Genomic DNA, 12,114 nt, shown 5'->3' with positions numbered 1-12,114 from the left:
AGAAAAAGCATTTGACAAAGTACAGCATCCCTTTATGTTCAAAACGTTAGAAAAAATAGGGATAACAGGAACTTACCTCGACATTGTAAAAGCTATCTATGCCAAGCCTCAGGCTAGCATCATTCTGAATGGAGAAAAATTGAAGGCATTCCCTCTAAAATCTGGAACACGACAGGGATGCCCCCTATCACCACTTCTATTCAATATAGTTCTTGAAACACTGGCCAGAGCAATTAGACAAACGAAAGAAATTAAAGGCATAAAAATAGGAAAAGAAGAACTTAAATTATCACTATTTGCGGATGACATGATTCTATACCTAGAAGACCCAAAAGGGTCTACAAAAAAACTACTAGAACTAATAAATGAATTCAGCAAAGTGGCAGGATATAAAATCAACACACATAAATCAAAGGCATTTCTGTATATCAGCGACAAAACTTCTGAAATGGAAATGAGGAAAAACACTCCATTCGCAATGTCCTCAAAAAAAATAAAGTACTTGGGAATCAACCTAACAAAAGAGGTGAAGGACCTATACAATGAAAACTACAGAACCCTAAAGAAAGAAATAGAAGAGGATCTTAGAAGATGGAAAAATATACCCTGTTCATGGTTAGGCAGAACTAACATCATCAAAATGGCGATATTACCAAAAGTTCTCTATAGGTTCAATGCAATGCCAATCAAAATCCCAATGGCATTTCTTGTAGAAATAGATAAAGCAATCATGAAATTCATATGGAAAAACAAAAGACCCAGAATAGCAAAAACAATTCTAAGCAGGAAGTGTGAATCAGGTGGTATAGCGATACCAGACTTCAAACTATACTACAGAGCAATAGTAATAAAAACAGCATGGTACTGGTACCAGAACAGGCGGGTGGACCAATGGTACAGAATAGAGGACACAGAGACTAATCCACAAAGCTACAACTATCTTATATTTGATAAAGGAGCTAAAAACATGCAATGGAGAAAGGATAGCATCTTCAACAAATGGTGTTGGGAAAACTGGAAATCCATATGCAACAAAATGAAACTAAATCCCCTCCTCTCGCCACGCACAAAAGTCAACTCAAAGTGGATAAAGGAGCTAGATATCAAATCAGAGACTCTCCGTCTGATAGAAGAAAAAGTTGGCTCCGATCTACAGATTGTGGGGACGGGCTCCAAATTCCTTAATAGGACACCCATAGCACAAGAGTTAATAACAAGAATCAACAAATGGGACTTTCTTAAACTGAAAAGTTTTTTCTCAGCAAGAGAAACAATAAGAGAGGTAAATAGGGAGCCTACATCCTGGGAACAAATTTTTACTCCTCACACCTCAGATAGAGCCCTAATATCCAGAGTATACAAAGAACTCAAAAAATTAGACAATAAGATAACAAATAACCCAATCAACAAATGGGCCAAGGACCTGAACAGACACTTCTCAGAGGAGGACATACAATCAATCAATAAGTACATGAAAAAATGCTCACCATCTCTAGCAGTCAAGGAAATGCAAATCAAAACCACCCTAAGATACCACCTCACCCCAGTAAGATTGGCAGCCATGATGAAGTCAAACAACAACAAGTGCTGGCGAGGATGTGGGGAAAAGGGTACTCTTGTACACTGCTGGTGGGACTGCAAACGGGTGCGGCCAATTTGGAAAGCAGTATGGAGATTCCTGGGAAAGCTGGGAATGGAACCACCATTTGACCCAGCTATTGCCCTACTCGGACTATTTCCTGAAGACCTTAAAAGAGCACACTACAGGGATACTGCCACATCGATGTTCATAGCAGCACAATTCACAATTGCTAGACTGTGGAATCAACCCAGATGCCCTTCAATAGATGAATGGATAAAAAAAATGTGGCATTTATATACCATGGAATATTACGCAGCACTAAAAAATGACAAAATCACGGAATTTGCAGGGAAATGGATGGCACTAGAGCAGATTATGCTTAGTGAAGCTAGCCAATCCCTAAAAAACAAATACCAAATGTCTTCTTTGATATAATGAGAACAACTAAGAGCAGAACAGTGAGGCTGAGCAGGAAGAAAAGACTAGCATTAAACAGAGACATGAGGCGGGAGGGAAAGGGAGAAAAAAAAAGGGAAATCACATGGAAATGGAGGGAGACACTCATTGTTATACAAAATTATATATAAGAGTATACGAGGGGAATGGGATAACAAACATGGAGGGAAATGAATTTCAATAGATGGGGTAGAGAGAGAAGATGGGAGGGAAAGGGAGGGGGGATATTAGAGGATAGTAAAGGTAGCAGAATACAACAGTCACTAATATGGCAGTATGTAAAAATGTGATGTGTAGCCGATGTGATTTTGCAATCTGTATTTGGGGTAAAAATGGGAGTTCATAACCCAATTGATTCTAATCTATGAAATATGATTTGTCATGAGCTTTGTAATGTTGTGAACATCCAATAAAAAAAAAAAGAAAAAAAAAATATATTGTGAAAGAGGAAAGGCTTTGTGTAACACAATGTATTTTCCTCTACTGTATTACTCTTCACAGTAATGTACTCATCTTGGATACTGTGAACAGTAAGATGATTTGAAAATTTCTCAAAGTATTTTTCTGTGTAGATTTTTCTTTGATTCATATATGTTTCTGCCATAACGATGGACTTGGATTTAATAATCCACTCCCCTGCTGATGTTCCTTAATTGTTGTAGTTTCCTATGTTTCCCAAATATACTCAGCCCGGTATAGTAAGTAAACATGATTGTTTTTTATTTATTTTTTATTTATTTCAGCCATGACTTCTCATCATCCTCGAGAAATTTTACCAGAACAGGGAATAAAAGAGAGAGAGAGAAGACATGGAAAGTGTGACCTTGACTATATACAACTAAGGAAAAAATGGGAAAATATAGGTGAGAGTAAAGTTCAAAAATCATATTATAATGGACAAAACCAATTAGTCGTCTGTATTTGCAATAAAAATTTTATAGCCAAAATACACCATAAACAATTAATATCTGAAAAATTAATGTATTCCTATTAGTATTAAGGATGGATATATATATATATATATATATATATATATATATATATATATATATGTATGTATGTATGTATTTAAGAATATATCCACAGCCATTTTTGATGACTATATTTCCTCTGAAAGGAAATGTGGAAAATTTGAAAAGATATCTGGTCCATGCATAAGTTCTTAACTTAGGCAATTATAAATGTAGCACTGAGTTAAACTTCCCATCAAACATTTGCACAGAGACAATATTTAAGACAAATTTCTAAAAGTGATTCTTTTGAGAGTTTCTTACAAAATGTCCATTTAATTCTGCAACAAAACAAATGGACAATATTAAGAATTGTAGAAAGGTTTCTACTTCCCCACCATTGCTGAATGACAATTCTGATACAGATTTCTGGAAAGTGCACTATATAGATAATGCTATAAGTAACACCATTAGCCATGTCTCTACCCTGAGTAATTACCAGGATATTTACATTGGTGAAAAAAAATTATGAATATAGAGAAACTCCTAGTAATTTTGTAAAAATAATTTACCAAGATGAAAAATGTGGGAAAGTCTTGCTTCATGCTCAAAAACTATTACTCATCCAAATGTTCGTAGTCAAGACAAAACTTTCAAGTGTAAGGTATGTGAAAGGGCTCTTACTCAGAGTGCAGAGCTTGCTCAATACAAGAGAATTTATAGAGAATGAGAGCCCTATACTTTTAAAGAAAATATCAAAGCATTGGCTTGCTCAACATCTTCTAAACACAGTAGATACTATGACAGTGATAACCCCTATAAATTTAAAGAATGTGGAAAAACTTTTAGTGAAACGTTACAACTTGTTAAGCATCAGAGGATTTATACTGAAGAAAAGACCTGTAAATGTAAAAAGTGTGGCAAAGCTTCAAAAATTTTTCAACTCTTACTCAACACCAAAAATTTATTCTGCAGAGAAGACCTACAAATGTGAAAAATGCAACACACTCAAAAACTTTACTCAACATCACAGTGTTCATACAGGAGATATGCCATGCAAATGCAAAGAATGTGACAAAACTTCTAATAAAAGATCCAATCTTATTTGTCACCAGTGGACACACACTGAAGAGATGCCCCACATATGTAAACAACTTTGCAAAACTTTTAGTCAAAAACCAAGCCTTAAAAATCACCAGAGAAATAATACTGGAGAGAAGCCCTACAAATGTAAAGTGTGTGGCAAAAGTTTTAATACAAAGTCGAATCTTGATCGCCACAACAGAATTCATACTGGAGAGAAGCCCTACAAATGTGACGTGTGTGGCAAGAGTTTTAATCAAAAATCATCACTTACTCAGCACCAGCGAATTCACACTGGAGAGAAGCCCTACACCTGTAAAGTGTGTGGCAAGAGTTTTAATAAAAAATCATCACTTACTCAGCACCAGCGAATTCACACTGGAGAGAAGCCCTACAGCTGTACAGAATGTGGCAAAGCTTTTAATAGCATCTCACAGCTTAATTGGCACAAAAGTATTCATACTGGAGAGAAGCCCTACAAATGTGACGTGTGTGGCAAGAGTTTTAGTAAAAAATCATCACTTAATCAGCACCAGCGAATCCACACTGGAGAGAAGCCCTACAAATTTGATGTGTGTGGCAAGAGTTTTAATAAAAAATCATCACTTACTCAGCACCAGCGAATTCACACTGGAGAGAAGCCCTACAGCTGTACAGAATGTGGCAAAGCTTTTAATAGCATCTCACAGTGTAATTGGCACAAAAGTATTCATACTGGAGAGAAGCCCTACAAATGTAAAGTGTGTGGCAAAAGTTTTAATACAAACTCACATCTCTATTGCCACAACAGGATTCATAATGGAGAGAAGCCTTACAAATGTAAATTGTGTGGCAAGAGTTTTACTCACATATCATCACTTACTCAACACCAGCGAATCCACACTGGAGAGAAGCCCTACAAATGTAGAGAATGTGGCAAAACTTTTAATCAAAAATCTATACTTAATCGACACCAGAGAACCCATACTAGAGAGAAGTCCTATAAATGTGAAGAATGGCAAACCTTTTCAAATTGAAGATCATATCTTACTAAACATTACAGATTTTATACTGGAGAGAAGCTTTACAAGTGAAAACATTGCATCAGGTCTTTAAGGATGAATCAACCCTTATTTCACAGTAGTTCAACACTATTTAACACCAGAGACATGATAGCACAGAAATCATACAAGTGTAAAATAGGTGACAGAGTCTCCAACAGTTGTTCACACCCTACTCAGCACCTCAGAATTCATACAAGTGAGAGGACGTGTGGAAAAAATTTTGCAAAGCTTTTGGCCATTGAGCAAACATTTTTAAAACACTGGAGGATTTATAGCATATAGAAACCCAAAGAATGTGTCTAAGACTGTATTCAAATTTCCAAAATTTTTAAATTTCTGAATTCATATCTGTAGCAAATGTGGAGTAGCATTTGTCCAAAGTGTATACCTTAGATAACAGCAAAATATTTACAAAAACACCTTGACAAATAGAAAGATTGTAGTAAGTTTCTTATCTATAGCCCATCCCTTGAAGTATTTGGGACCTAGGTGGAAAAAATCATTTAAATGTAGAAAATGGGTAATTGCTTTTGACATTTGCTGAAAAATTTCTTAACATCTTTAGCTGATATTGTAGAAATAAGGAAATACAAGTATAGAATTGTGCATCCCTAAAAGGATATAATTTTAGTATAAATCAACAATTACTAAAGAGTCTCATTTTTCACAACTGGAGAAATACTAATAACACTCAGAGTTGATTATTTCAGAAGTCTCTTAAGATTTATATGAAATTTAAAATTTAAATTTTTAAGAGCCTCTTAATCTTAGGGGCACTTAATCAGTAAACCACATCCTCAGATTTTTTCTTTTTTATTTAGAGATAGGCTTTACTAAGTTGTATAGGGCCTCACTAAGTTATGGAGCCTGGCTTTGAACTTGCAAAGCTTCTCACGTCCCTAGGGTCACGGCATGGCCCACCATACCCGTTTTACAGAGCATTTTTACTTATATTTCATTAAAGATGCAATTTGTTACTAAATAAAGTGTGAATTTCTTAATGTTAACTTTGTCATGCATTTAATGATATTAGGTCACACATCTCCCACTATTCACTTTGCTAATGGGTCGATGCAATAGTAAAACATTCTATTGGGTAAATAATACTATAATGTCTCCATTAATTATTTTATATGTTTAATCAAGTATTATTTGGAGAATATTATTTATGTAAATTATATACTCTCTTTTTTGTAATTATGGGAAAATTAAGAGAGTTATAGGAAGGACCTAGGGATACTAAAATAATGCCCAGACATCCCTAGTTTGAATTATGAGTTTAACATTTCTCCTTATAGAGTAGCAGTACACCCTAAGGGATCTACAACTCCGGAGAGTTATACAAGCTCCCAATCAGGGAGAGGAGAAAGACCCAAGAGACTAGGAGCCAATGTGTGTATTCAGGCAATAAAGGAGGGTGGCTGAAGGGGAAATATTCTTAATGTTTCCTGGGGAATCCACATGGTCCATAGGCCCATCCTGACTCTTGGACTGAAGAAACCATGCAGTTCCTCATGAATTCTATGACATTCATCACTGAGGTGACTATACTCACCTCTAGTGTAGGAAAAAATCACAATTTGGGACCACTTCTTTAGTTTTGGATACCCAGTAGAAAAGTGTAACTACAAACATGTAAAATGATGAGTGTAAAAAGAAAAAGACATGCTATAGGAGCATTTATGTCCCCACATTTTTTATTTGATTATATATTTTGATTTTGTAGACCCTTTGGTTCTACTTAATAATTTACAATATAATGTTTGTTATACTTATTGGATGATACGATAGATAGCATGTGTCATCGTCTCCCAGAACCCTCTGCAACCCAGTAATTATAAGTTACTATAATCTAACCATGTCCCTTCTCAGATCTTATAGCTCCAAGAGCCCATGACACCACAGAGAGAGAAACACAATTTTGACTGAAATAAACCTCTAGGATTAGGAGATGGAGGTGAAGGAGGAGATGGAGAAGGAGAGATGATGATGACGATTATGAGGAGGAGGACATATGGAGGGAAGGAGGGGAGGAGAAACAGGAGAAGATAGAGGAGAAAGAAGAATAGGGAGAAGGAGGAGCAGAAGGAGACTAGGAAGAAGAGGAGGAGGAGGAGGAGGATTAGGAGATGGCCGAGGATGAGGAGATGGAGGAGGAGTGGAGGATGTTGAGGAGAGGGAGGAGAAGGAGATGGAGGAGGTGGAAATGCAGGAAGAGAAGAAGAAAGAGGGGGAGGAGGTGGAGGAGTAGAAGAAGGAGAGATGATGATGAGGAGGAAGAAGAGATGAAGGAGGAGGAAAAGTGGAGAGAGAAGAAGAAGGAGGAGATGGAGGAGGAGGAAGAGATGGAGGAGGAGGAGGAGAGGAGATGATGATGTTGATGAGGAGGAAGAGGAGGAGGAGGACTGGTAGGAGAAGGAAGAGGAGATGAAGAGGAAATGCAGGAAGAGGAGAACAAATAGGGGAAAAAGGAATAGGAGGAGTAGGAGAAGGTGGTGGATGAGGAGAGATGATGTTGATGAGGAGGAGGAGGAAAAGAAGAGGGAGGAGATGGAGGAGGAGGAGGAGGAAAAAGAAATGGAGGAAGAGGAGGAGATGGAGGAGGAGGAAGAGATGGGAGAGGAGAAGAGGAGATGACGGAGAAGGAGGAAGAGGAGAGAGATGAGCTGGAGGAGGACAGGAAAGAGCAGGAGTAAGAGGTGGAGGAGATGGAGGAGAAGGAAAAAGAGGAAGAGGAGGAGAGATGACGTTGAAGAGGAGTAGGAGGAGAGAGATGATGAGGAGGAGGAAAGGATGAAGAGGAGATGGAGGAGGAGGAGATGGAAGAGGTGGAGGAGATTGAACAGGAGAAGGAGAGGAGATGGAGGATGAGGAGATGGAGGAGTAAGAGGAGATGGAAGAAGAGAAGATGAAGAAGGAAGAGGAGGAGGAGAAGTAGGAGGAGGTGGAGGAGGAGGAGAGATGATGTTGAAGAGGAGGAGGAATAGGAGGAGAGATGAGAAGAGGGCGGAGCAGTAGGAGGGTGAGAAGGAGGGGGAGGATGAGGAAGATTAGGAGAAAAACGAGGCAGGGAAAAGTAGTAGTAGGAGGAGGAGCTAGGCGGGAGGAGGAGGGGAGAATGAGAAGGAAGAGGAGAAAGTTCAAGGAGGGGGAGGAGAAAAGGGGTGGAGGAGGAGAGGAGCAGGAGGAGATGGAGGACAGTGAGAGATGAAGATGAGAAAGAGGAGGAAGAGGAGGAAAAGAAGAGAGGAGAAGTAGAAGGAGGAGATGGAAGAGGAGAAGGAGGGGGAGGAGGAGGAGAAAAGGAGGTAAAATAAGGAGGATTAAAAGGAGGAAAAGATGGAGGACTAGGGGGAGGTGAAGGGGGGGCAAGGAATGATGGAGGAGGAGGAGATGGAGGAGAGATGATGATGGCGATGCGTAGGAGGAGGAGAGATGAGGTGGAGATGGAAGAGGAGAGGGAGAAGAAGCAGGGGGAAGAGGAGGTGATAGAGGAGGTGCAAGAGAAGGAGAAGGAGGTGGGGGAGGAGGCAGAGACAGAGGAGAGATGATGATGATGATGAGGACGAGGAGAAAGGAGAGTTGAGGAGGAGGAACGGGAGTAGAAAAAGGAGAAGATAGAGGAGAAGGAGGGAGAGGAGAAGGAGGAGGAAAAGGAGAGAGACGAGGAAGTGGAGGAGATGGAGTGGTTTGTAGGTAAGTCAAGATCAAGAATGGGTGTCCCTTGTTTGTTCATTTATTCCCAGTAATAGTCTAATTTTGCACAAAACCAGTCATTTCGTTAGCAATCAGTTTTGTGAGGAGCTGTCATTCAGCGTCACCCTTAGCGGTTACAGGAAGCAGAGAGACAACGTTAGCTTTCAGCATCGTGGAGGAAAAGGGCTCTGCTTTCGGGGCTTGGGGACACGCTCCAGAGAAGCAAGAAATTGCAGACTCTTCCATCTGCGAGGGTTTCGTGGAGACGTGGAAGCCCTCACAGGTCAGGTGACACGTCCTCACAGGAATATCCTGACATCTGAGTTACATGAGAGGCAGATGTCCCCAAGGACCCCCATTCAGACCTTCTCCTTGGCCCCCATTTTGGCCTTGGCTCCCCCACACCTCACTAGGACATGCGTTTTGCCCTAGTCTCAGTCATATTGGGGATCAGGGTTTCTGTGAACACAGGATATGAGAGTATCTTTTGGACTCACTGCTTTCAAATCCTTTGGGTCTGAACCCTGCCGTGGCATTGCTGGGTCATATTGTGATTCAATCTTAAGCTTTTGAGGGGCCACTATATTGTTCTGCCAAGGGCCACCTGGAGCCCCAGGAGCTAGAGAGGCGGGAGGAGCCTCCCTGGAGCCCACGGAGGGAGCTCAGCCTGGGACTCTGGTCTCAGCCTCTGCCCTCCAGGGCTGGGGGAGGGGTGGTGGTTCCTGGATTACATTGAAGTCTGTGTGTTTTTGGTTATTTATTACAGCAGCCCCAGGAAAACCCTTACAAACTCAGCAGGGCCTCAAGTTGTTTCAGAGGCCTAAGACCCTATTTTTACTGTTGGAAAATGATCATTTTTGGTGCTGAGTTCTGCAGCACTAAGAAATTTCATTTGCACTGGTGGATTTTAAGTGAATTATTCCACGAAACTGCACACAAGACACCACCCCACCTCCCAAACCGCACTCTACCTTAGTGTAAGGTTCCCATAGCAACCAACATCCCCATGCCCAGATCATCTGCCAAGATCAGCAGGATGTTTGGCTTCGAAGCGTTCGGTGATTTCTGCTTACAGGTCTGCAGAAGCCAACATACCAGGAGGAGAAGCAGGGTGGAGTCCCTGCAGAGGAAATAAATGTACATGATTTGGCATGCAAAATATACACCATGCATATGTAGATGTCAGGCTTCTGGTGAGGGCTTGAACCGAACTCCTATGAGGCCAACTGAGCCTCAAGAGAATTATCCAGTTGTGGGAAGTCTCTGGTTTTGCATGGAATCCAACAGCCGAAAGAAAACCAGGGTGGAGTCCCTACTGCTAATGGCCAATCAAGACCTACGCTAAGAGAGGCCCATTTCCTCCCTGCACCCAAACTGGAGATTCTCAGCAAGCAATCAGAAACTGAGCCCTATAATAAGAAAGTTCCCTCCACTTTAACCCCATGCAAACAGCAGAGGTCCCCTCTTTATCCTCTGGGGACACATTCCAAAAATCTCAGAGGATGTTGAAAGTTCAGCTAGTACCTAACCCTAGATAGACTATACTTTTCCAGTATATATAGATGCCTGTCATAATGTATAATTTATAATCTAGGCACAGTAAAGGATTAACAGCGGCAAATCATAACCAAACAGTTGTAGCAATGGGCTGTGACAAATGCCTGACTTACAAGTTTTTCACTTTCTTTCTGTTTTTTCTCCCCATTTATTTTTGGACATAGGGCTACTGAATCCTGGGAGATTTCTGAGTGCATTTGTGGTGACCTTTTGTGGCTACCAACACCCCGGGTGACGCTGGAAACACCCTTTCTTGTTGTGCAAGTCATGGTCTCTCTGAGTTTGTTTTGTCACTAAATGGGTCCTCTGGGTTAATGTCATTTGAGCTCAACTCTCAGTAAAGCCGGGGCGAAATTGGGGTCCAGAGCCTGGGGCCTGCCATTTGGGGTCCTCGGCGGGTCAGGAGGCGCTGATGGTTGGCAGGCGCCTTGGCCCAAGGTGCCCGGAGCTCCAAGGCTGCGCCAAGCGGCAGGCAGGACACTAGGAAGACCAGACCCGCAGGGACACTAGGATTTTAAACCACAGATGGGGTATTCAAAGCAACCCCAGAGACGCAGTGCAGCCGGCAGAGAAGAGAGTCCCTGAGCGTCTGAACAGGGGGCCAGGCTCCCCACCGCCCCAGCGTCACTGGCGGGTCCAGGGCCCAGGACCCAGAGGGACTCAGCTGTCTAGGACGCGCTGGGGGTGGGGCAACCGGGGAGAGCAGGTGGGCGGAGTCACTGCGACGTCACAGTGCGTGTGTGTGTGTGGGGGGGAGAGTAGCCAGAGGGAAGGCGCGGGGGCTGCCATAGATCTTGTGCGCCTGGCGGGAGGGGGACTGGAGGCAGGTCCCCCTGCTGGAGGATCAGGGACCCGTGAGGGCGCAGTGGGCGGACTGGAGGACTCAGAGTGGGACTGGCCTGTCCTAGCGCTGGGAGGGGGACCTAGTTGTGGCGGGGGGCGGGGATGGGGGAAAGTCAAGGGCCCGCACCGGGGGAGGGTCATAAGGCCCTGCACAGCTGCGCTGGGGCAGGATGGGGGACTTGGGGACCAGGAGCAGGGCTGGGCGTGTCCTAGAGTGGGGGGTGTGGGCGTGCTGGGGGTGGGCCAGGGACGGGCCTGAGTGTTGGGCACCCCAGAGCTGGGGCTGCGAGGAGGACGCGCCCAGGAGCTGGATGGGGCCTTCCTAGGGGGACACAGGGTGGAGGGCGGTGCAAGGGCGTGTTCTAAAGTGCCCAATGGACTGCAGGGGGCGGAGCAAGGGGCGTGTCCTAGAGGGGGATGTGCTGGGGGTGGAGCAAGGGGCCTGCCTCAGTGTGAGCGGGCAATGCCTAGATGAGGCTGGGAGGGGACGTGCCCAGGAGCCCACCAGGGCCTGTCTAGGGGGAGACTAGGTCTTAAGGTGGGGTGGTGCATGGGTCGTGCCCTAGGATCGGGGGGCTGGACTTGCTGGAGGCAGGACAGGGGCGGGCCTTAGTGTTGGGCACCGCGGAGCTGCCCCAGTGTGGACACTTGGTCCCAGGAGCGAAGTGGGGAGTGACTTATGAGGGGAAGGGGCGGCCCTAGTGTTGGAGGGACCGTCAGTGCTGGGGGGAGGGGAGAGAGGCCGGGCAGCGGGACAGCAGTGGGTTAGACTGTTCCTGGGGACTCCCCAGCAGCAGCAGGGAGGGGACATGGGGTGTGTGGTGGGGACTCAAGCGGAGCCCCAAGTTGGGACCAGGTGGTATTCCGGGAGTGATCGGGCGAGACGCCATATTGGGAGGGGACT

The sequence above is a fragment of the Spermophilus citellus genome (genome assembly GCF_964194105.1).
Source record: "Spermophilus citellus genome assembly, contig: SCAFFOLD_263, whole genome shotgun sequence".
Classification (NCBI taxonomy): Eukaryota; Metazoa; Chordata; class Mammalia; order Rodentia; family Sciuridae; genus Spermophilus; species Spermophilus citellus.
The sequence above is the reverse complement of the archived record's forward strand: the minus strand, read 5'-3'. Positions refer to the sequence as shown.